Source organism: Desmodus rotundus, chromosome 1 (genome assembly GCF_022682495.2).
Source record: "Desmodus rotundus isolate HL8 chromosome 1, HLdesRot8A.1, whole genome shotgun sequence".
In the NCBI taxonomy this organism is placed as follows: domain Eukaryota; kingdom Metazoa; phylum Chordata; class Mammalia; order Chiroptera; family Phyllostomidae; genus Desmodus; species Desmodus rotundus.
In genome coordinates this window covers 149,683,012-149,706,741 of record NC_071387.1, presented here as the reverse complement: position 1 = coordinate 149,706,741, position 23,730 = coordinate 149,683,012, and the positions used below count along the sequence as shown (strand labels likewise).

The 23,730-nt window shown below is 39.6% G+C and overlaps 1 long non-coding RNA gene across 1 annotated transcript in view; it reads left to right on the top strand.

The window, feature by feature from the left end:
• Window positions 1-23,430, top strand: part of LOC123480077 (uncharacterized) — a 100,467-nt gene extending 77,037 nt beyond the window's left edge. The window contains exons 3-4 of the long non-coding RNA XR_006655939.3: window positions 20,338-20,634; window positions 22,993-23,430. This is a non-coding gene — a long non-coding RNA (uncharacterized lncRNA). The remainder of the gene's footprint in view (window positions 1-20,337; window positions 20,635-22,992) is intronic.
• Window positions 23,431-23,730: the final 300 nt, after the last annotated feature.

The following is a 23,730-nucleotide window of genomic DNA, read 5'->3' as shown; positions in this document are numbered from 1 at the left end:
AGCAGACTGCTTGGATACCCAGAATATTCTTGGGTGTCAATGCTGAATTACCCCTAGATTAAGGATTTTGACTTCTTTACCTATTTCCTGTCCTCTGGCTTCGGAGCGGTCTACCTGCTTCTATGGCTAAGTATACAATATCTTTATGGAACTTTAAAAGAAAAGCCATCTCGTTTAAAATACTTATTGCTATTTTCTGGGAAATGATAGTAATAGATACAGAAATGTGTAGTCACTTTGTAAATGGTACACTGGGGAGGTATGCAGTGCTCATCTGTTCAACCACACCTTGGGACCCGTCATGTTCTTATTTTTCCTGTTGATTAAACAAATCATGACCTGAACAATGACCTGGAAACTGTAGGCCTTAGATGACAGCTGTTGACAGGCTGGACTAGGCATAGCAATTAAATGAAGGGCAACTTCAAAGTCTGCGATGAGGGGTTAGGATGTCCTCGGCAGGCTCCCTGCCCCATAGCTCTGTCGTGTTGCTTAATTTAGCCCAGGTTGCTACGCAAATGAACTCGGAATTGACCAAGGCAGTGTCTCGAAGCCGTGTGTGAATAATATATAAAATTCATGGCTAATATGCCTTTTCCTGACAACCTTGGATGGCTTTATTTGCTTATGCAGAGCTAAAGACTAACATAACTTGCCAGCCTCGGCAAATTGCTGAGTAAGCCAGGCTCATTTTCATATTCCTCAGCATTTTCCTTTTTTGTCCCTTCCTTCCTGAAAGTGGTCACCAAGAAAAGGCGGGTATGTTACACTTGGAATATTCTGATAGAGGGATTTAGCCCTGTACCTCAAGCCTGGCCAGTGGGCTCCACGGTTGGTTCCCATCTTCACTGCAGCTGCACGCAGGCAGGCTCTGCTAATGTAGCGGCACTGTGCACTAGTTCTGCCTGCGATGGTGGGAATGAGCTGTAATCTGTACTGTCACATAGGGTGTGTGTGTGTGTGTGTGTGTACACATGAATAGTATAAATATATATGCATATATAGTTACACGTCTGTGTAGATGTGTATACATAGTACAAATATGCATACATATATACATATATAGTTGTATGTATAGTTATATATAAGGTGTATGTAGTTATTACATACATGGTATATATAGCTATATATATTACATATTCATACTTGGTGGGGCAAAAGTAGGTTTACAGTTGTTCATATGGAAAATAAGACAACAGTTAATAAATAATATGAGAAAAATCTCTGTTTGGCATACTGACAATGGTAAACCTACTTTTGCCTCACCCTGTATACACACCTTATATAGTAATATATATATTATTAACTTTATAGGCTAGTGATTACTTGAAATGTAGCTAAGGAAAAACAAGAAGTTGAGTCTAATTTTAAATACTTTTAATTAATTTAAATGTATATAGCTACATGTGGCTAGCATAGGTCTGAAAGATAGGTCTTATCTAAAAGGGGGAGAACTAATATATTTTGAGCACCTTTCAATCATGAGGAACATGTTTTTTTTAAGATCTTATTTAGTCCACACAAAATCTTGCAGGGAAGATAATGTTATCTCCATTTTATAGACTTAAAATAACCGAAGCTCAGAGAATCAATTGCTCAAGGTCTTCTGACTAAAAATAATCCAATCAGTGTTCAAACTTAGGTCTCTTTCATTCTAAAGCCAGTGCTTGGAGCTTTCCTGGGGAAATAGTTTTCACTGTGAAGAGCTGGAAACTAATTCATAATAAAAGCAACAATGACAACTATCAAAATACTGCCATCAGACGTCCGTGTGTGCCAGTTATAAAAATAGTCGCGGGCTGTGCTTACAGCATAGGGAAGGTAGTGAATTAGGTTGCGCTGACAATGTATGGTGCAGCGTGGGCGCTAGACTTACCATGGTAATCACTTCATAAGGTCGTCCAACTGCTGTCTTGTACAGCTGAAACTCGTATGATATTGTTTGTCAACTATAGTTGACAAATAAATGTAAAGAGCCATGTCACTGTCTGGTAGAGAATTGCTGAGTGGGCACAGAGAATGCGTGGGGGCGCGGGGCAGAAGCAGCCTGCTCAGCAGAAGGAGTGCGGTGTTGGAGCATGGTGTCCGAGCGTGCCAACGCCACTGCACTGGTGAAAGACCAGTTACCCTGTGGCCTCCTCATCTTCTCATATGCCCAGGGCCATGTGCTCTGACCTTGCTATTTTCTCTCTGCATCAGATTAAAATTGGGCTTTAGTATCCTGAAGAGAACCACCAAGACCTCACTTGTTAGTATCTGCTTAGGACTCACTACAGGCATGTCTGGCAATTGTCAGCTTCTTTTCATAAAAGCGCAAGCCCTGGCCAAGGACACATGCTCTGGTGAACTGGTTCTTCCCCCCCTCCTACCCCTTCTCCTCCTTTATGCTTTAATATGCCCAGAGTTCACATTTATTGCCCTTTCTCCTATACCCTGCTTTACTCAGGGTTCTTCCCTACATCTAGTGAACACGTATTTGTGCTATGGGCAGTCTTTCTCAGCCCTGGTTACATCAGCATTAACCGATGCACTTTTATAATTCCAGTTGCCAGGAATCTACCCACACAAATCGAGTCTGAGTTTCTGAGAATTGGGTCTGGCCATCGGTGTGTTCTAAGTTTGTAAGTTCCCCACACGACTCTCTAATGTGTACGTGGGACTGAGAATTACAGCCTTCGTTGATTAGCCATCTGCATGTACCCTAGAATTCTACTGTCGCCAGACGTTTTGAATCCAGGGCAGGGTTGTGGAGAGAAAGGGATGGGTGTTGTGGGTGGTAAGTAGTAAGCAGTTGGACAATTGGCTCAGGGACCCTGAAGGTGAAGAAGACCAAAGAGATGCGGCAAGAGCTGCTCCGATGGCTTCTGTCACTAGCCATTGTGGATAGGTGGAACACGAGAAACCCTGGTGGAAGAGAACTTTAGGGTGAATTATCAATATGACCTTTCTTCCATTCGACATCATTAACTGAGAATCTTAGCCCCAGCCCCTGCCATAAGGGCACAAAGATAGAAAAGGAGGATCCTTCCATGGAAAAAGTTGCATGGTATGGAATTAACAAAAAGAAAAGAAAAATCAGAAATATTTATTTGACCAAATAAGAATAACCCTCATCTAACTACTTTGTGTACCACTTGCCACTTATTAGTCAACACAATTACCCCATACACATCGTTAAATGTGTTGGATTATCTTTGTTATAAGTTGCATTCAATTATAGCACTGTCCTGTCCTTGTATCTTAGCCTCCATGAGCTCTTTCTGTACACAGTTCAAACAAATTGAAAGGAGCCTTAATGCGGTATTCATCTGCAACTTCTTCCATAAAGATTATATGTGAAGTAAATGTCTGTAATAGTTTTTGGCAAATGTACTCAATAAGCTTATTCATCTTCTTTTATAACCCCTGCCCCTTGCCAACCCATTCCCCCCACCACATCTCACCTAAGAGGTTTCCATTTCTAACCATAACCTAAATCAAAGTATTTCCTGTACTCTGATGGGGTTGTAAATGGGAGAATTAAAGAAAAACTTCCCTGGTAGTCAGGGTCACAAGGGGTTTGTGTTTGGGAAATAACACAATGTCCTCTTCCCCGGAAGCAGCATCAAGTATGTCTCCATGGCTTTGTGCCTGCTCATCACGTGCTCCCGCATCAGCGTTCACCTGAAAAATGTTACATGTCTAGTGCTTGGGTGGGTGCCACCTGTGGGAGAAAGGGGCAGCTTAGAGGGTGACGAGCACTCATCCTCTGAGCACTTGGCCGCCTCTCTGCGCCTTCATAAGAAATAACATAAACATGGCATGACTTAGTTTCCTCTGTCTTTGTACTTCATATAAATATAATACAGCATGTATACTTTTGTGTCTGACCTCCTTTATTTAACATTATTTGTGAGATTCATTCATATTGTTGGGTGTAATTCTGGATCATTTACCTTCATAGCTGTAGCGTTTTCCATCGTGTGAATGAACTCTGATATATTTATCCATCCAACTGTTGATGGACACTTGGGTAGAAATTTGTAAATTTCTGTTGGAAATACACCTAACAATGGAATTTGGGTGTAATAGATGGCTATGTGTATATGCAGTTTAAACAGACACCACCAAACAGATTTCCAAAGTAGTTGCCCTGATGATCCCTGTGTCCCCAGCAATGTATGAGAGTTTTGGTGCCTCCATTTGGCCTTTTCTGTCTTTCTAATAGTCATTACAATATAGGTATAGGATTCCACTGTGGTTTTAATTTGCATTTTCTTAGTGACTATTGAAGTTAAGTAGCTGTTGTGTTTATTTGCCATCTACAAATCATTTTTGGAGCTTGTTATAACATGGTTATTTTATTAACATATAAACAAATTTTCTTACCCTGCTTTTTTTCTAGCAATTTACATAACTTTTTAAAACCAGTATAAAGTTATAGAGAAGTAAAATTCCCTCCTCTAGACTAACCTAATACAATTATTTTCTCAAACTGTTCAGTTACCTGGTAGTGAAGGGAACAATTTTTGTCTCTCAAATCAAAGAGGAACATTTTACCAAAATTAAATGATTTAATGCATAATAAATGTGAACAGATTTAAGGGAAATTATACACTGTCATTTTGGAATTTGAGTAACTAATATATGTCTTTAGTTAAGATAAAATATTCTGCATTAATTATATCTTTCTCCAAAGACAGTCAGTCTTAGTGCTGAGAAAGAACTAGCCCATTGAAGAACTTACCCTAATGGAGTTTGCTTCCTAAGTGGAACCTAATCAACAAAACAAACAAGCAAGCAAAATATAGCCAGAGACATTGAAACAAAGAACAATGACAGTGATCAGAGGGGAAGTGGGAGGGGATACCGGGGAAAGATGGGGAAGGGTCAAGTCAAGAAACATGTATAAAGGACCCATGGACAAGGCCAACATGGAGGTAGGATTGAGTGTGGGAGGTGGCAGTGGGTGGGGTGGGGGAGAGGGGTAGGGGAAAATGGAGACAACTGAAGTTGAACAACAATACAAAAAATAAATGAAACTACTGTTCAAGAGTTGATATGATATTGATAAATTTGATTTAAATCAAATGAGCTATTGTTTAAGAGGCCTTTTCTATTACTGGAATTCAACACTGCCAAGCTGCTCTGTGAAGTGCAGTCATGGGACTTCAGAGAAGGCTTCCATAGTTAGGTAGGTTGAATAAACTCCTTAAACCAACGGAGAGATTGGAGCACTCAAGACCATGTGAGCAGTGTGACATCTGAGGAAAGAAAAGCTGGAGAATAGTAGGATTCGAAAAAATATAAGTGAGATTGTCTGGCTGTATCTTCACGTTTCTGTTCTAGCAAATACACAGTGGATTTATTGCCTGTAAGTGTGTGATAAAGGTATATAGAAAGTACTGGCTCTCCTTGTTGGAGAAAAATATTTTAGTTGGTCATATATTGTTGCATGAAGGAATCTTGTTATCCTTTGAGGCATCACCAGGGTTTAAACTGACCCAAAGGGTTTCCAAATTACTTGCTTAGATATTTTTCTACATACAGGGTATGCTTATCAAAATGTCTTATTCAAGGAACAGCTTTCATTCGAACTCTCTGCTTCACTGATCAAGAGCGAACACAGGCAGACCTGTCTTCTCCTGGCAGTTCTTGCTCACTTGTGGTCCTCACTGGCCTTAGCAATAAATGGATCAGTGTTGCACTAAGAAGCCACTGAGGCTTAACCATCTACCCTCTCGTTCCTGTGTCTGTCATTCTGTCATTATTGCTGTGCTTCTTTGAGTTTTGAAAGCTTTGGGATTTTGGAGTGGACTTTTAAAAGTACATGTAAACTTGGGAGAGGACCCACTTGAAATTTTTACCATTTGACATCTTAGCAAGGACTTGCTAAACTAGATCCTCCATAAAAAGAAAAGCTCTTTCATTGACAGTAAACCGTATTTTAACTCATCCCCAGATGTACAGAGGGTATTCATTGACTGTATGAGTTACCAATTTCCTTTACAATGTCATTAAGAGAAGAGACACGACTAGTCAACTTACAGTAGTCACACTTTGATCCGGGTTCAGTTACTCATTTGAGGCAAGAATTGTTAACATAACCAATGGTGTCAAAAGAGAGAAGTTAATGTAGCTATTGGATCCTCCACTATTCAGATCCAACAAATACTGGAAAATGTGAAGGACCTGTTGGAATGGCATCTGTCAGCCAGTGTGACGTACTCCAGAGGGGACGGATACTACATTACTGAAGATAATTGTTTAAATAAGCTGTAGTGTTTGCCCAGCCTCCCCACCTTTCCTTGTAGTCTCCTCTACTACATCATTCTTTGCTTTTACCCCATCCACACAAATAGCTCATCTGCCCAAGACATGGAGTCAAGGACACAGGTAATTCAAAAGCTATTTATGTCCATATATTACTTACCTAATTTAAATAGCCCAGCAGTGATGAAATACTAGCATAGCAGAATCTAAAATAGTTTGGCCCAGCTTATTAAGTTGTTATGATGCACATTACAGCCTCATTTGCTGTAATTAATTAGCAGAGAGAGGATAGAGCCTCAGCCTTAATTACTTCTATCCGACAAATGTTTTTGAGGAGAGGTCATTTATTAAGAAGAGTACAACTAATATGTAGGCAAAGGGTCCACTTATTCTCCCTTCACTCCACATTCCTCCTCATGCTACTATCTAAAATAAAATTTTTAAAGCTCTAAATAGAAGCATGCAATGTGTTCCATGGCCAGTGGTCTTTTTATACTAAACTGGCATTTCCTAAAATAATTTTTACATGCAATCTTTGTGCTTTAATGCTTCCAAATCCTTAGTCTACTTAGGAGATAGAATTGGGAGGGATGATGGGCAGTTTTCTGCCTCTCCTTGTCAAACTGTTACAGCGGGATGAGATGCCTAGTGTGATTGTTCAGTCAAAATGGTAAGATACAACCGACAACAAGTATATACAGTATGTTGCTATCAGCTGCCTGAACTAGCATGACCATTTTTTATGGATGTCCATTTTTTTTACATGTCAACATGAAAACTAATCATTTTAAAATAATTTATCTCAATAGTTTTCAAAGTGGCTTTTTACATGTGTGACTTCATTTAATCATCTTCCAAACACTGAAATAGGGTAGGCAAAATGTTGTTACCTTTCATTTACAAGTAAAGGAATTAAGATTAAAAGATGTTCAGGGATTTGGCTGAGAGCATACAATTGTCTTAGTGGAAACCAGAAACGGGCCTTCCAATGGTCAGCTGGCACATAACCCCCCACATGACTGTTGATAAACATTTTAAACATACAGAAAATAAATACAACAGATACCCATATATCCATCTGCCTAGATTTAACAACATCAGCCTTCTATTTATTTGCTTAGATCATTTTTATATCTGGGCATTTGTAACTAAGCGTTGTGAATGTACCCATTACTATTCTTCCCCCATCGCTTTTCAGTCCCACCTGCCTCCCTCGAAGAATCCCCACTGTCCTGAATTTGTTGGGAGTCACTAAAAGCTTTTTGGCCCCTTCACTCATTTTGCTAACCCCCAACATCCCCAAGTGTAGGTGGGATCATCCAGTATTCATCTTTTCTCTAACTTTTTTCACGTCAGTGATCTCAAGGTCCACCTGTGTTGCCTCACATGGTAAGATTGCCTTCTTTTTCGTAACTGAATGATACTCTAGTGTGTGTGTGCATCACATTTTCTTTATCCATTTGCAGACACTTAGGTTCCTCTCATGTCTTCACTCTTGTAAATAACACTGCAATGAGCATTTTAAGTTAGTGTATTTGTTTCCTTTGGACATAAACCCAGAAGTGGGAATGCTAGATCATAGGGTAGTTCTATTTTTAATTTTTTGAGGAATCATCACAATGTTTTTTATAGTGGCTTCACCAACTTACATTCTACCAATAAGGATTTCCTTTTCTCCACATCTTTGCCAGCACTTGTTAGCTCTCGGCTTTTTGGTGGTAGCCATTCTGACAGGTGTGAGGCAATATCCCATTGTGGTTTTGATTGACTGATATCTTTTTAAAGAGGTCTGTTCTAAAGCAGGTTGGCTATGTCTTGAGTGGAAGACAAAGAATCTCAACTGTAAATGAAAATAGAGAATTTTTGTTTTGTTTTTTCTTGGATTAGATTCTTGAGAAGCAGAGCCTGAGTGTAGAATGTAGGGGCAAATACGTTTTTGAAGAATGCTCTTCAGAAAAAGTCAGTAAGGACAAAGATAAGGAGGGTGGAAATGTGGAGCAAGGCTGTGATTGCAGGTAAAATCTAGCCTTGGCTTGATCTGTGAGGCAGGGGTCTGCAGCCTAAGTTGCACAGCAGAACTATTTCTCCTGGAGTCAGGGGCTGACCTCTTGTTCCTTTGAAATCAGTCGTTAGTGTGTATGTGGTGGTTGGGGGTGGAGGGGTGGAGGGGCAGTGTCCTCATTTCCTGGCAAGATGGCATCTGTCAGCTGAGGGCAGTTCCGCTGAGAGAATTACCTTGGAGCCATTCACAGACATCCTTCACAGCCCCTGAGCAGTGGATGTACCAGCACAGTAAAAGGGATGGGAACAGGGTGAGGGCAACACCCTAGTTTCTACCACACTGATTCATATATTGAACTGGAAATTCTAGTTTCTGAATCAAGATTGGTTTTTACAACTTAAAATGATTGTGGGATTTTCTACAGCCTAAGTGTGCTCTGAAAAGGCGTGAGATTGCCCATGTTTCCATCCTAGTGCAGAGGAAGATGGCCTCCAACTAGAAAGGACAGCAGAATACAGAAAACAAAACCAAAGTGGCTTTTTATGATTATACCTGATTAATCCTCCATGCTCAATATACCAAATGTGTATACACACACACACATTATGCATATATGTAAGTGTACATAATTCATCACATCTCATGTCATTTATACATGTATACACATATACACTTATGCATATATATTTCATTTACTATCTAAAATTCTATAGCTCAGAAAAAACTGAATGTAATATTCTTGCAGCAATCTTATATAAGTAGCCACTGTTAACCTCATTATTATATAAACACTAAAACCTACATGGCTCTTATTGCTGAAGCAAAAGTATAGATGATACTCATATTTTCTTGTCAGCATTCTACTCCTTTGAAACAGAGAAAATTGAAAAGAGGGCATTTCTTTTTCTGCCAAAGGTCTGGAAATACTTTGTCCCTGGAGTAGACTTCCAGCCAAATGAGTATCTCCATAGGAATGGAAGAAATCACACGCTCTGCTCCAGGACCCTGTGTTTGCCAGGTCACATTGCTTTACTTTGGATTTCTACCATCTGGGCGAAGGTCAGTCCAAAGACCGGAGACCCACCATGGTGCTGCATCGCCAGAGAAATGTGTCCTCTTGCATCTTTGCCAGGTAAGGATCTGAGGATGAGATGTTTGCATCCCTGGCACCTCGAATTTTGTGTCAAACCAGGACTGCACTGCAAGAAGTCCCCTTGCCAATTTTCCTTTATTAAAAAGATACTCCCTTCCATGCCCAAGAATAACATTATGGAAAAGCATAACCAGTTAGCTATGTTTGACCATGGTCTTGAGGAATTCAGCAGGATCCCACAGAATTCCAAACTATGCATTTTTTAATTCACAAGCAAGGGATAAAAGGTAAGTCAATGACATAATAATAGAAAATACATAATTCTTTAGAATGCTTTACAATATCACCAGAGCGCCAAGCATCAGTATTATAAAGGTGGTCATACACTGCGGCTCCATACATAGTATGCTAGTGTTGTATTTTATAAGATGTACTTTTTTGGAAGTTGTGAAAACTGAGCTGATTATTAAGGGTTTGGCATTTTACTTTGCTGTATGGAAAGACATTTAGCTTGAGGTTTCACACCCAGCATTTGGGACTTCATCCAAGCTCAGAGGTCCTAGACATAGTCGACCTCTTCTCCTCAAGTTTAGATACCCCACTAGCCTTCAGAATCTTCAGGCACACACTGCACTATTATTCTAAAGCCCATCTTTTAGTGCCAAGCAAACACTAGTGAAGTTCCAAGTAGAGGCATCTTTATTTGTTTCCTGTGGTTCAGAAACCATTTCCATTTGCTTGAATAAGACACTGTCTAAAAGCAATTTCCTTTCCTTCCCATGTCTTCTTGAAATGGTAAATTATTAAAATTATCAGGGCTACCAGTACTATAATGAATGAGAGGTGATTTCATATTGGAGGAGGTACTGAGCAGAGAAAGAGATTTGAAAATTTAACATAAATTCACTCTATGGGGCTCAGGTCAGGGTTTTTTGTCACTGTTTGTTAGTAACTCTCTCTTCGCTTGGTCCACACTCATTCTCCTTAGTTCTGATATTTCATTATGAGGGTGATTCATCTCAGGAGGAAGCTCTGCCTTTTAGCTCACATCACTGCTCAAAGAGGTCATGAGTAAGAAGAAAACAATGAATAATTAGGTAGAATACATAAACAGAACTGAATGGAGCCTCTGGAAAGAAAACTTTATTTATGGATGGCTCTCTGTGTGCAGCACAACCCAGTACAGCCATACTAAACTGCTAATCAGAAAATCTGCGTTCTAGCCCCTGCTCTGACTCCCACGTGCCTTTGGGCAAGACTCATAACCACACTAAGTCTGTTTCCACTTCCGTAAAATGGTGAAACTAGTTACTTGCTTTGCCTTCTCCAAAGAATATTAAGAATCGAATGATATAGCATTGTCATAAACTGTGAAGCACTTTATTAATTCAGGGTGGGGCAAAAGTCGGTTTACAGTTGTGAGTACATGAAACACGGAGTTTATTTTCATATTATTATATAGCAGTGTGCTGTTTTCCATACAAACAACTGTAAATCTCCTTTTGCCCCACCCTGTATAAGATACCAGTAGTACATCATATATGTTAAAGCTAGTGATCGAAGTGTTTTTCTTAACCTTTGTCCCTTCTGATTCAGTCACACTGCTGCTAGGCTCCCGTCATCTCAATTCTTACTCATAACTGGTCTCCTGCCTCCAGTCCGACCTTTCAACATCCTTTCAGCACCTCCTGTGCTTTGCAGCCAGGTAAATCTTCTTAAATTACCACTTTCCAGGGAAATGCCTTAACTCTTACAAGCCATTTGAGTCCCATGTAATATTTTTAAATAATGAAAACAACACGCCCATGGTAAAGAAATAATGTAGGTGCTAAGGTGATCTCAATATCAGTTACATCTCTCTGTCCCTTGAGAACTGAGAGATCTAAACAAATTAATTCCTTCTTCCAATTCTATAGCTCATAATCGGTCAAAATGATGTCATATAAATTATTGAGAGCACACTTCCTCAAGTTTGCTATAGATTTATCTGGACTTTTTTTTTAATGATTAAAAACTCAACTTAAAATATCTTAAGCAAAAAAGTAAATAGGTTAGCTTATATAGCTGAAAAATTGAAAGGTAGGATAGCTTCAGGTATGGCTAGATCCAGTGACATAAATTATGTCAAAATAATCTTTTTGTTCTACTTTCCTCTGTATTGCCTTCACTCTTAGGCAGTCTCTTGGACTGCAGATGGTAGAATACTGATGAAGGCAGCCTGAATTAACTAAGGTTAATTAGAAGTTAATTACTTCTGCAAGTAATAGAAAATAAATTAAAAACGACTTAAACCACACAGTTTATTTCTCTCTCACATCTGGGTCTTGTTGTAAACAATGCAGGGCTGGTAAAACAACTACATCCCGTGAAGTCTGCAGGTACCCATTCTCACGGCTTTCTGCACTGCCATCACTGGAGTGAGGGTATGGCTCATGGTCCAAGGTGGAGCTCTAATCACACAAACATTGTATTACAAGCAGAAGGAGAAATGTGCTGATGAAGGTTACAAAGCACCTATCTCGTAAGACAGATTTCTGAATGCTCTCACAGGCCATCTTCACTATGTACCACATGTTGACAGGTCCATGAGTAGCTACAAGAAAGGCTGGAAAATGTAGGCTTTATTCTATATACTCTATAAGACCATTTATTATTGTGGAACAAAGAGAGCCCAGATATTGGAGAATAAGTAATATCCTTTGCCACATAGCCCAAAAAACGTTGTATTAGCTTTGCAACCTTCATGGAAAGAGAACATCCTCTCAAGTAGATCTAGTAGAAAACTGTCAACGCTCTGATAGGCTCAGCCTGAATCTCATGTCCATTTTTCAATGAATCACTCTCACTGGTGGGAAGACTGGCCAGACCTACGCATGTGCTCATCCCTGTGGAGCAGATGGGGAATGGAGAATAGAGGCCAGAACAGCCACATAGGACCATATGGAATGGATTCCTCCAGGGGGAAAAAAAAAATATGTAGTAGGGAGATTGTGATGGTTAATTCTATGTAAACTTGTTTGGGCTGAGGCATGCCCAGATAGCAGGCAAAAACATTTCTGGGTGTGTTTGCAAGGGTATCTCCAGAAGAGATTAGCACTTGAATTGGTAGGCTGAGTAGAGAGGATCACCCTCCCAGTGTGGGAGGGTATCATCCAATCCCTTGAGGGCCTGAATGAAAAGGTAGAGGAAGGGCAAATTCACTCTATCTGCTGGAGCTGAGGTATCCATCTCCTGCACTTGGAAAAGTGCCCCTGGTTCTCAGGCCTTTGAACTCTGTCTGAACTATACCACCAGCATTCCTAGGTCCCCAGCTTGCAGATGGCAGACTGTGGAGCTTTTCAGCCTCTGTAACCACATGAGCCAATTCCTATAGCAAATCTACTTTTACATATGTATGTATCTATATATATTATATTGGCTCTGTATCTCTGGACAACCTGAAAAAACAGAGGAAGGATGTCTAATGTCAGAAAAAAGCAGAAGGGATGCTGGATGGGTGTAAAAAACAGAGGTCCACAGTAGCTTCTCTGTCTCCAGCTTCAGCACCAGGACATTCTGTTTTATTCTGTGTCAACTGAGAAGCAGAATTCATTACAATTTTTGTACAAAATGGTCAAGGTAACACCTCACTGTATATGTCTAAATATGACAAAAGCCTGAATATTATCTCTGCCCGCATTTCCCCAATGAGATGTGAATGTTGTATGAATGTAACCCTTTGGAGTTGTGCAGTACATAACCTAACCCACCTTGTGAGGCCTCCTGAGATGCGGGCACTGGACATTTTACTCCAACTCGCAATCGCCCATTAGTGTAACACTAGGAAGGGTTTTTATTTTACATGACTCTTGTAGGTAAATATTCATAATTATCACAACTTAACTACATCCTGTATTTTTTTTCAATTTGACAAAAATGTTTTATATTACCACAGGGTTATTTGCCAGAAGGGTACCAGAATTACAGAGATAAATAAGGTAGAGGCTCTTCCTTGTAGGAGTCCAGAGTCTAATGAAGATCTCCCAGTGTTAACTTTTCTTTTCTTTAACTTTTGCCTTCCCTCCATTTTTTAAAAATAGACACTTCTCCAAAAAGGACATACAGATGGCTGATAGACATATGACAAAATGCTCAATGTCACTAATCATTAGAGATATTCAAATTAAAATCACAGTGAGATATCACCTCACACCAGTCAGAATGGTCATCATAAACAAATCAGCAAACAAGTGCTGGAGAGGATGCGGAGAAAAGGGAACCCTAGTGCACTGTTGGTGGGAATGCAGATTGGTGCAGCCACTGGGGAAAACAGTATGGACTTTCCTCAGAAAACTAAAAATGGAACTGCCTTTTGACCCACTGATCTTACTTCTAGGAATTTATCTGAAGAAACCCGAAACACTAATTTGAAATAACATAAGCACCCCTTGTTCACTGCAGCATTATTCACAATAGCCAAGACATGGAAGCAGCTCAAGTGTCCATCAGGAGATGAGTGGATAAAACAACTCTGGGACATTTATACAATGGAATGCCCCTAGGCCATAAACAAGAAGGAAATTTTACCCTTTGCAACAGCATGGATGATCCTGGAGAACATTATGCTAAGTGAGATAAGCCAGTCAGAGAAAGGTAAACATGATATGATCTCGCTACTACATGGAATCTAGTGAACAAAATAAACTGATAGACAAAATAGAAACAAAGGCACGGATACCTGAAACATGTCAGAGGAAGGGGGGAAGAGGAGGCACTATGCAAAGAACCTGTGTCCGCAACACATGGACACTGACAACGTTGTGGTGGTGGCCAGAGGGAAGGGGGGTGGGACTGGGTGGAGGTGGCAAATGGGAGGGAAAGGGGAGTCTGTAATAGTGACAGCAATAAAAATAAGGAAAAACTAATATTTGAAAACAGTTTTTTAAAATTACAGTTGATACACAATACCATGTTAGTTTCAGGTGGGCCACATGGTGATAAACATTTAGATGTGTTGCCCGGTGATCGCCACGGTAAGTCCGCTGCCAACCTGACAGCGTGCAGTTACCACAGTGCTGTGGACGGTATGGCCTACGCCGCACCTCACATCTCCATGACTTGTTTTATAACTGAAAGTTTGTACTTTTTAATTTTTAAAAAATTTTTCAATTACAGTTGACATTCAGTATTATTTTATATTAGTTTCAGGTATACAGCACAGTGGTTAGACACCTGTATAATTTACGAAGCGATCCCCCTGATAAATCTAGTACCCACCTGGCACCATACGTAGTTATTACAATATTGTGAACTATTTTCCCTGTACTGCACTTTACATCTCCAGGACTATTTTGTAAATGCCAATTTGTGCTTCTTAATTTCTATGCCATTTTCTACCCAGCCCGCCAGCCCCATCTCCCATCTGGGCAACCAGCAGTTTGTTCTCTGTATCTGTAGGTCTGTTTCTGTTTTGTTTATTCATTTATTTTGTTCTTTAGAATACACATGTAAATAAGTGCAATCATATGGTATTTGTCTTTCTCTGTCTGACTTATTTCACTTAGCTTAATACCCTTTAGGTCTATCCATGTAGTTGCAAAGGGTAAGATTTTATTCCTTTTTTATGGCTGAGTAATATTCTATTGCATATATGTACTACATCTTTTTTATTTTTACTATTTTTTAATTCTTACCTGAAGATATGTGTTCTGTTGATTTGAGAGAGAGAGAGAAACATCACTGTGAGAGAGAAACATTGACTGGCTGCCTCCCATACACTCCCCAACCAGGGATCAAACCCACAACCTGGGTATGTGCCCTGACCACAAATGTAACCTCTTGGTTTACAAGACAGTGTTCCAACCAGCCAAACCACCCTGTCAGGGCTCTGCCACTCTTTTTTATCCAATTGTCCATTGATGATCACTTAGGTTGCTTTCATATCTTGTCTATTGTAAATAATGCTGGTTCCATGTGTACTTGGGAAAAAAATGTATATTCTGTGGCTTTGGGGTGGAATGCTCTAAAAATATAAATTAAATCTATGTGGTCTAATGTTGCCATTTAAGGCCACTGCTTCCTTGTTGATTTTCTGTCTGGAAGATCTATCCATTGATAACAATGGGAAGTTAAAATCCTGTGCTATGACTGTATTACTATCTACCTCCCCTTTTACGTCAGTCAGTATTTGCTTTATATATTTACGTTCTCCTGTGTTACATGCATAGCTGTTTACAAGGTTTATATTCTCTTGTTAAATTGATTTGCATATTGTGTTTTTTTAATTTTATAAAAATTAGTCACCTATTAATGACTAAGTGAAACACAACATCTGTCATCATGAGGTTGTCATAACCTTAGGAATATTTACTAAATCTGCTATTTAAAAAAAATCTAATTTTATCGGATTAGTGCTTTTCAACCTTGGCTATGGCACCTTAGAATCACCTGAGGTATAGTAAGAAAAAAAAATTGTTTCCCAGTTCTCATTGTCAGTCAATTAAATCAGAATATCTAGGGAGTAAGGCCTGGTCTCCCTCCCTCCCTCCCTCCTGCCCTTCCTTCCTTATAATGTAGTTTTGTATTAGCCCTCACAAGCAACTAAAATCAGCATTAACTGAGGTCTATGTAGGCTAATTGGTCTTCCCTAAACAAATTTGTCCAAAATGGAATATGAGACTTTATAAAGGCTCCAACGTAGAGCAGTTCTTTGCCTTATATCCAGGCACACACAGGACTTAGGTTTCCTCAGTCATCTGGAGATGCCCGAGCTCTGAGCATCTTCCTAACCATGGCTCCTTGGTCTCACTCCCAAGGCGGATCCAAACCCCTGTCCTTTGCACATCCCTGGCACTGTGACTGACAGGGATTATTCTGCTGTTTGAAACTGTGGTTCATCTTTGCTGATGAATAGTCTTAGCACCATTTCCATTTTGTCCAGTCTAAAGCTCAACACAGTACACACTACTTAACAATTAAAAGAAATATCCTGAGAAATAGCCCTATTTTAGGACACTCTGCTAAAGCTCCCACTTGTCTTAATATATGAGCAGAGGCCTGCCACAGCCCCAAACTTGGCTTTACAATAAGCAAGTATATTTTTCTTGTCCTATGTCATACATCTCTACCAAGGAATCTGTGTTTATTGAACTTAGTTTCTTTCTTTAATGACGTCACAAAAGGTTAGTAACTGAAGATCAGGTTCAGAGAGAGAATTTGTTTTCATGGTCTGATTAGCATTTTCAGTGACAGGAACCTGATGACCAAACTATCTGTTCTCCCTCCCCTTCTCGTCAGCCATTGTTTAGAAGGCACCACTGTGACTCTTACGGAGGTGTGAGGCACCAATTTGGAGGCAGGATTTGAGCTGGCTGCTGGGAGGAACACGAGTGCCGTAATTGGTCACCTTCTGCAGCTGCTCACTATTGGCTCTGAAAGGCCCAAACTTAGCTTTTCACTAAGAAGAAAGGGAAAGAAAGAGCAGGAGGTAAAAAATAAAAAAAGCACAATACCTTTACAAAACTTTTTTTGTAGCTGCTGAAGGAGGAAGGGAAGATAAAGTTGATCCTTCCATGACCACCAGGCACTGAGCCCTCCCAGGACAACTATTGGCTGGATCACTACCTTTTTTATCATTTGAACCTTAAGTCAAATCATGGGGTATTTTCAGGTACCCTTAAACTGTCCCAGGTGCTGGTGTGCTAATAATCTGCCTCCAGTTGCCCATGGAGCACTCTTACACCACAACAGCCCTGCAACTAATCGGAACCGGTTTGAGCTTCTGCTGAGTTCCCTTGTCAAGGGTGGTGGGGGTGGTCTCTCTTCTGGGGCTCCGGAGGGCTGCCTTTCAGAGCCAGGTCGTTCCTGAGGGCATCATGGTGGGTGGGAAAAGCCTGGACTGTGGAGCCTGATAGATCGGCAGCGTCTTGGCTGTGAGTAGACACCTGGCAAATGACTGGTGTCGTGTGCAAGGGGCTCAGTAAACGGTATCTGTAGGCCATGCTAATTACATAGGGTAGAAGGGAAAATACTAGGGAGAAAATCATGAGCAGAGTGGGTGATGAGACAGCAAACACCTTAGCAGGACAATTTCATTTAGGAAAGTGATTCAATAGAAAAGAAAGCTAAGACAGGTTGACACCTTTAGGAAGGACATAAACTTACTCATTTTTTCCCTCTTGCATCGATCTTCATGGAAAGTGAAGATGGAGTGGTGATTCTGAGTGCAGTAGATCTTTGACTGCCCTAGACTTTTGCACAGTAAGCAAAGTAAGCAAAGTAATACTGGAAGGGGCCTGGAATGAAGAATTAGATCTTTTAAATCATAGCTCTGACCTCAGTTAACTGTTAATAGTCTCATAAATAATTTGGTGTTTTGAGGTATTGGTTTTCTTATCTGTAACAAAGTGAGAAATATATGTCTGCCTTTTTAACCAGGAGGTTACAAGGCTCAAATGAAATAGTATTTATTCATCTGTTTACCTTGTTTATTCATTGAACAAATACATATGTATTGTCTTCCATGCACCAAACATTGTTCTGGGTGCTGGAGATACAGAAGTGAGCGATGCAGGCTAAAGTCACTGCTCTTATGGAGCTTAAATTTTGGCAATAGGAGAAAGATAAAGAAATTGATGGATAAATGATATGTTAGGTATTGATAAATGCCATGAAAAAAACAAATAGCTAAGAGGTATAACATTACATAAAAAACTTTATAAACTGTAAAGAACTATACAAATTTAAGATTTTACCCTAATTTCAAGCTTCACTAATTTATAGGATTTAGCTCAAGGTCTTTGTTACTGGAGAGTATATTAGATTCTTTCAGACAGGGGCAATTCCCATTATTGTTCATTATAAGATCAGCCTTTAAAAAAAAAAACCATTTTCCTATTTTTTTCTAAGTCCTTAGATTGGCATGAGACTTCTGGGAAATGACTCATCCCCTTTTTAATAGAGAGGAAGTTAAGCCAATGTCATCAATATTGAGAATTTAAGTGTTTTATGAATCCTTATACCTTATCCTTATTCTTCTTTCTATGCCTTTGCAAAAAAATTTTTTTCCTTAATTCCCATTCTGGAAAATAGGAACAATCTTTTTTCATGGATTACTCAGTGCTTTGTTTTGTTCTTAGTCTGGAAAAAGATGTAATCATGCTATCTTTATAGGTGCCATGTATTAAATATTAATCTTCAGTAGTGGTTATACTCAGTTCATTTTATGTAATTTCTTGATTAATGTTAAAAGCATACTTTAAAAACATTTATGAATGTGCCTCTAAATTGAAAGCATGTCTTTGAATAGAGAGAATAGCAAATTGCTCTATTCTTCCACTGGGTTGGAATTACAAAGTGAAGCTGAGAAGCCAGTTGCAGGTTTTATTTTAACATAAAAACAGAGCACTCTCATCTAAGAGGCTGAGTACTATGGACTCCAACTGGGAAGATTGCTTCCATATAATATGAGTTACCCTTGGGCATTAAGGTGGCAGTTCTGCTAAATCAAGGTAATGGAATTGAAATTAATTTAGATATCTATTCCATTAAGCTGGGCCTCCTTGAAATGGGACCCCCTCGTGTTAACATTTAATAGTAAAAGCTCATTATCTCTCCTTCTAAGATGCTTTGAATACTCTTTACGCAGTCTCTAGTTGCCATAAGGTAGCTGACCTGTAGAAATATTTCCCAAGCCTGTTTAGTAATGCCAAGATATTACCTTTCTCTAAAAGGTCAAAGAGGGGTCAATAAATGGATACTGTGGACAACTCCTGTAGTGAAGTCTTCTTTCGGCCAGACCCTGGACTCAAAGAACAAATATTAAAAGAATCGCTAAAATGTTTTATGAAAGGATAAGCCTCACCCTGGCTGCGGTGGCTCAGTGGATTGAGTGCTGCCTGCAAACCAAAGTGTGGCCGGTTCGATTTCCAGTCAGGGCACGTGCCTGGGTTGCAGGCCAGGTCCTCCAGTAGGGGGGAGTGCAAGAGGCAACCACACATTCATGTTTCTCTCTCGCTCTTTCTCTATCCCTTTCCCTCTCTAAAAATCTTTTTAAAAAATTAAACAATGAGAACAGGAACAGAATCACAGAAATGGAGATCACACATGGAAGGTTATCAGTGGAGAAGGGGAGGGGGGAGAGTGGGGGGTAAGGTAAAGAGAATAAGAAGCATCACTGGTAGGCACAAAATAGGTAAGGGGAGGTTAAGAATAGTATAGAAAATGGAGAAGCCAAAGAGCTTATATGTATGACCCATGGACATGAACTAAGGGCGGGGAATGCTGGAGGGTAGGTGAGGGGGACATGCAGGGAGGAGGAGGATAAAGGGAAGAAAATAATTGGGACAACTGTAATAGCACAATCAATAAAATATACTTAAAATTTAAAAAAATATAAAAATAAAAGGATGAGCCTCTAAAGTGAGGGGCAGGATACACAGACTGTGTTGTGACTTTGAAAACACCGTGTTTTACACCAGCAACCAGTATCATTAGCTAAATTGTCCTCAAAGCTTAAGTCCAGGAATGTTTTCTAAATTTGTCTGAATTGGGGAAGACCCTTGCATTTTTATTTTTAAAAATTGCCAGGAAGTCTAGAAGTTAAGACAACATTGAGATCATAGAACCTGAAATCCTACTGAATTGTCTCAGCGTGTGGGCGGTTTTTAAAGCAATCATTAGTTCTTACTTCCCTGTCTTCAGTCTGTTTCATTGCATTTTTGCCAAAGGCAACTACAAGGTTCATTTCTTTGAAGTTTGTTAGAAGAATATAAAGTATTACATGATATAAGCACCAAAATGAATAGTAATTTAAATAGCCATTTAAATATTTGCTGAAGCATTACTTTAAAAGTCAATTACTTGCTTTGAAAAGTAGACTTTTTCTGTTTGGGTGTCATAATTTCCAGTATGAAACTCAACTTTTTAAAGCTAAAGATTTAACATTTAAAACTCATAAGTCATAAGATCCATTGCATTTCTTCTTTCTTATTTTTCTGTCTTCCCTCGTCAGTTCTTCACAGGCTGCATGGGTAAAGCCGTACTGCACAGTTCGCTAGCATAAGTGAGAAGACTCCTCTCAGGCACGCTCCTTCCGTCTCACCCACCTTCCTGACCAGCCGCTGTCTCCCCACACTCCAATCTCAGAATCGGAAAGGACAAAGAAAGCATTGTTCCGGCTCACTCTGGCTTGAAATAGGCCAAGCAGCTTTTACAGAGCCATTTCCATGACAATGTCAAAGCCCTCAATCTCTACTCCATGTTATGAAGAGGAAAATCTCTCATTCAAGTGACCCTGCATTTTTCTAAGGTGTGACATAGATGTGAAATAAACCCACAAAGAGAGTGGTTGGGAACAACCAGCAAGCACGCCCTGGGATGCTCTCCTGGGGTGTTAAGGGTTTCCACTTAACTCTCAGCGTTATTTGCATTAGTCCTCTGTTGAATATAAGAATGATAAAAAGCACTTTAAATAAGGAAATTGAAACTTTATCTACTTGTATTTTAGATCATTGAAAGTCCAAACTCATCTGATGAAATAAAGTCACATTTGCATAGGCAGTGGCACATTTCTAAGACATTAAAAATTCAAATAACTGAGGAATTTGTGAGATTAGTATTTAAAGAGCAGTCATATCTGTTGTCTCTTTGAAACTGATGAAAGTCATTCTACAAAGGATATTTCAGTATTTCCTGCAGTCCTAGAAACAGAAAACCTTTTTTTATGACGGGATTTTTGAGTAGTAATTTGGCTTTTGGTATTTTTTTAAAAACACTGAAGATAGTGAAATGAAATATAAATATACTGAAGTTTTTAAAATTTTATTTTTTGAAAAGCTGCTTTTGGTTTCAGATGGAATTTCGGTCTTTTTGTTCTTTTGTGGGAAGGGTTTTGGCCTTTAAACTACACAGTGAATCTGACCCTCGAGAGCAAGAAAATCTTGGATGCACTTTGAACTAACGCTGTAAATTTTCTTGTATGTCTTCAAATACTTTGGAGGAATCTACACAAGATGAAGGAACTGTTTTACTTTTTTCCTCCCCTTTTGGGAAGTAAAAAGTACTGTTGAACAGAGAGTTTAATAACATTTGCATAATTGTTTGCTGGCGGCTGCCAGCATGCTGCTGGTGAGGTGCGGCAGTACCGAAAAGTCATCTGAGAACGGAATTCTAACCCCTTAAAAAATATTTTCTGCTGCCACCCCCCTTGCCCTCTAATTTGTAAAAAAGCCATTTCAAAAATTTCTGAAGAGTGACACAGCCACACAGAATGAAGTGATAAAATAGCAATTTTTACGCTCATAACTAGATTACTATTAACTCCAAAGCCAATGTACTAAAGTAATAAACTCTGCATTGTCTTATAATCTTAAAAATACCTATTTTTGTATGAATGATTTCATTTTCCAAAAGACTGGAAAACTTTGGGCACTTGTACATTTTATGAGGACAAGTGAAGTTCTGTACTTGAAGTAAGGGGCAGAATTCCTGGGCTGATTTCATTTGTATGGCTTGGGAACAGTGAAATCTTGTGTCGGTTTCTCCAGTAAAAACACGGGTAAAGAGACCCTTGGCTAACAAGCACAAATGTTCAAGGGTCTCAAAGTTAAGTTTTCCTTCTGAAGTTGCAACTAGATGAGAATGATATACATTATGCAATATAGGTAAGGAATGCGTTATAAATAAAAGCATGTGAGGTTTCCTCTTAGGTGAACTGGTCAGTGAACGGACCTTTTCTCTCACATCTGGTCTGAGCAGTTTTGCAGCCAGTATCTCAGACTGCAAAGTTCATGTGTGCTAATGAATACGTTGTTTTCTGCATCATAATTTTAGCTCATGCTTTCCTTGTGCTGGATTCTACCCACTGTTCCAGGGTTATGAACAGGTTTTGGAGACTTATGGAATACCAGGGCACAGGGATGGCAGTGTGCAGACTCGCCCTTAGCCATTGATATATATACCAGTCACTGCTGGGAATTTTGGGACAGTGATCAGGAAAGACTCCATTCTCTTTGCCAGGTCCTACGTTAGTTGGCTATTTTCATAAAGCAATGAGTAAAAGACTCAGGATTTTAAGAAACATACATTAATCAGAGGAGTTGTTGTAGTAATGTCCCTTTTATTTTCCATTCAAAGTAAAATTGAGTAAAAATCAGATATAATCCACTGGTTTCTCACAGTGCTTTACTGATGAGGTTTTGTTTTTTATTTCTTTGGTCCAAGCAAAAAAAGATAAATCTTCCCATCTCCACCTGATGACTTTGTCTTTGAGAAACAGATAAAAACAAGTTTATTCAGAGTTAAGTTCAAAGAACAACCTACTTACTGCTGCTTTTTGAGAGTGGGGTAAACTGCCTTCCTCTTTTATATCTGAGATGATTGATAGGGATGGTGTTTAATTAGACTGTTTCCTTTCTCATTTGGAGCCAGTATCCTCCAGTCTCTGGTGGAAGTATGACAAAGTGGCAAGTTGTGGTAGCCTCCAAGAAGATGTCTAATGAGTCTCACCTGCTGGTATTCTTGATCTTGTATGATTCCTTCCCACAATCAGCAGGCTTGACCTGTGTTACAAGTACAGTCTCAGAGGAAATGAAGTCTATAATTTCAGAAGCTTGGTCGTAAAAGACATGTAGCTTCTGCCTTGGCTTTTCTTGAATCTCTCTTCCAGGAGAAGCCAGCCCCTATGTTGTATGGATCCTCAAGCAGCATTGTGGAGGAGAGGATTTGCCTCCTGCCAAAGGCCGAAGTGAACCTGCCAGTCCTGTGAGTGAGCCATCCTGGAAGGAGACCTTCCAGACCCAGTCAAGCGGTCACGTGAGTAGGGTCTCAGGCGACACTGTGACTCACAAGAGAGCCTGAGCCCAAATGACACAGCTAAACCACCCCCAAATTCTTGACCCACAGAAACTGTAGAGGTAATAAATAATTATTATAATTTAAGCCATTAAATGTTGGGATAATTTGTGATTAGCAATATATAACTAATGCACAAGTATATCAAATTCTTATGAAATATGTAGATACAAAAGCTTTGTGGAGAATCCATGGATTTTTTTTTCCCCTCCTTTTGTTAAATATACAAATTATCTTTTGGGAATGGAGTGGCTCAGGTTTTGTGGGCCTGGCTCTCCAAATGACAGTCCATCTTTGTCAAGTTCATTTCCCTCCTCCCAGAAGAAAGCACATGTCAAATGACTGAGAGCTTGAGTCAGCTGAGGCAAGACAGCCCAAAATTCTCCTGTCTGGGGGCACATGGCTCTCTTAGCTTCTCCATCTCTTTCTCTTACTTCTGTGCCAGTCATGGTGGAGGTGGGTAGGTCAGTAAATTTTTGCTGTTTCTGTGCCAAGTTTTGGAGGGAAGTAAGTATGGCAGAGCATAAGGACTTTCTGTATTCTCATCCACTTA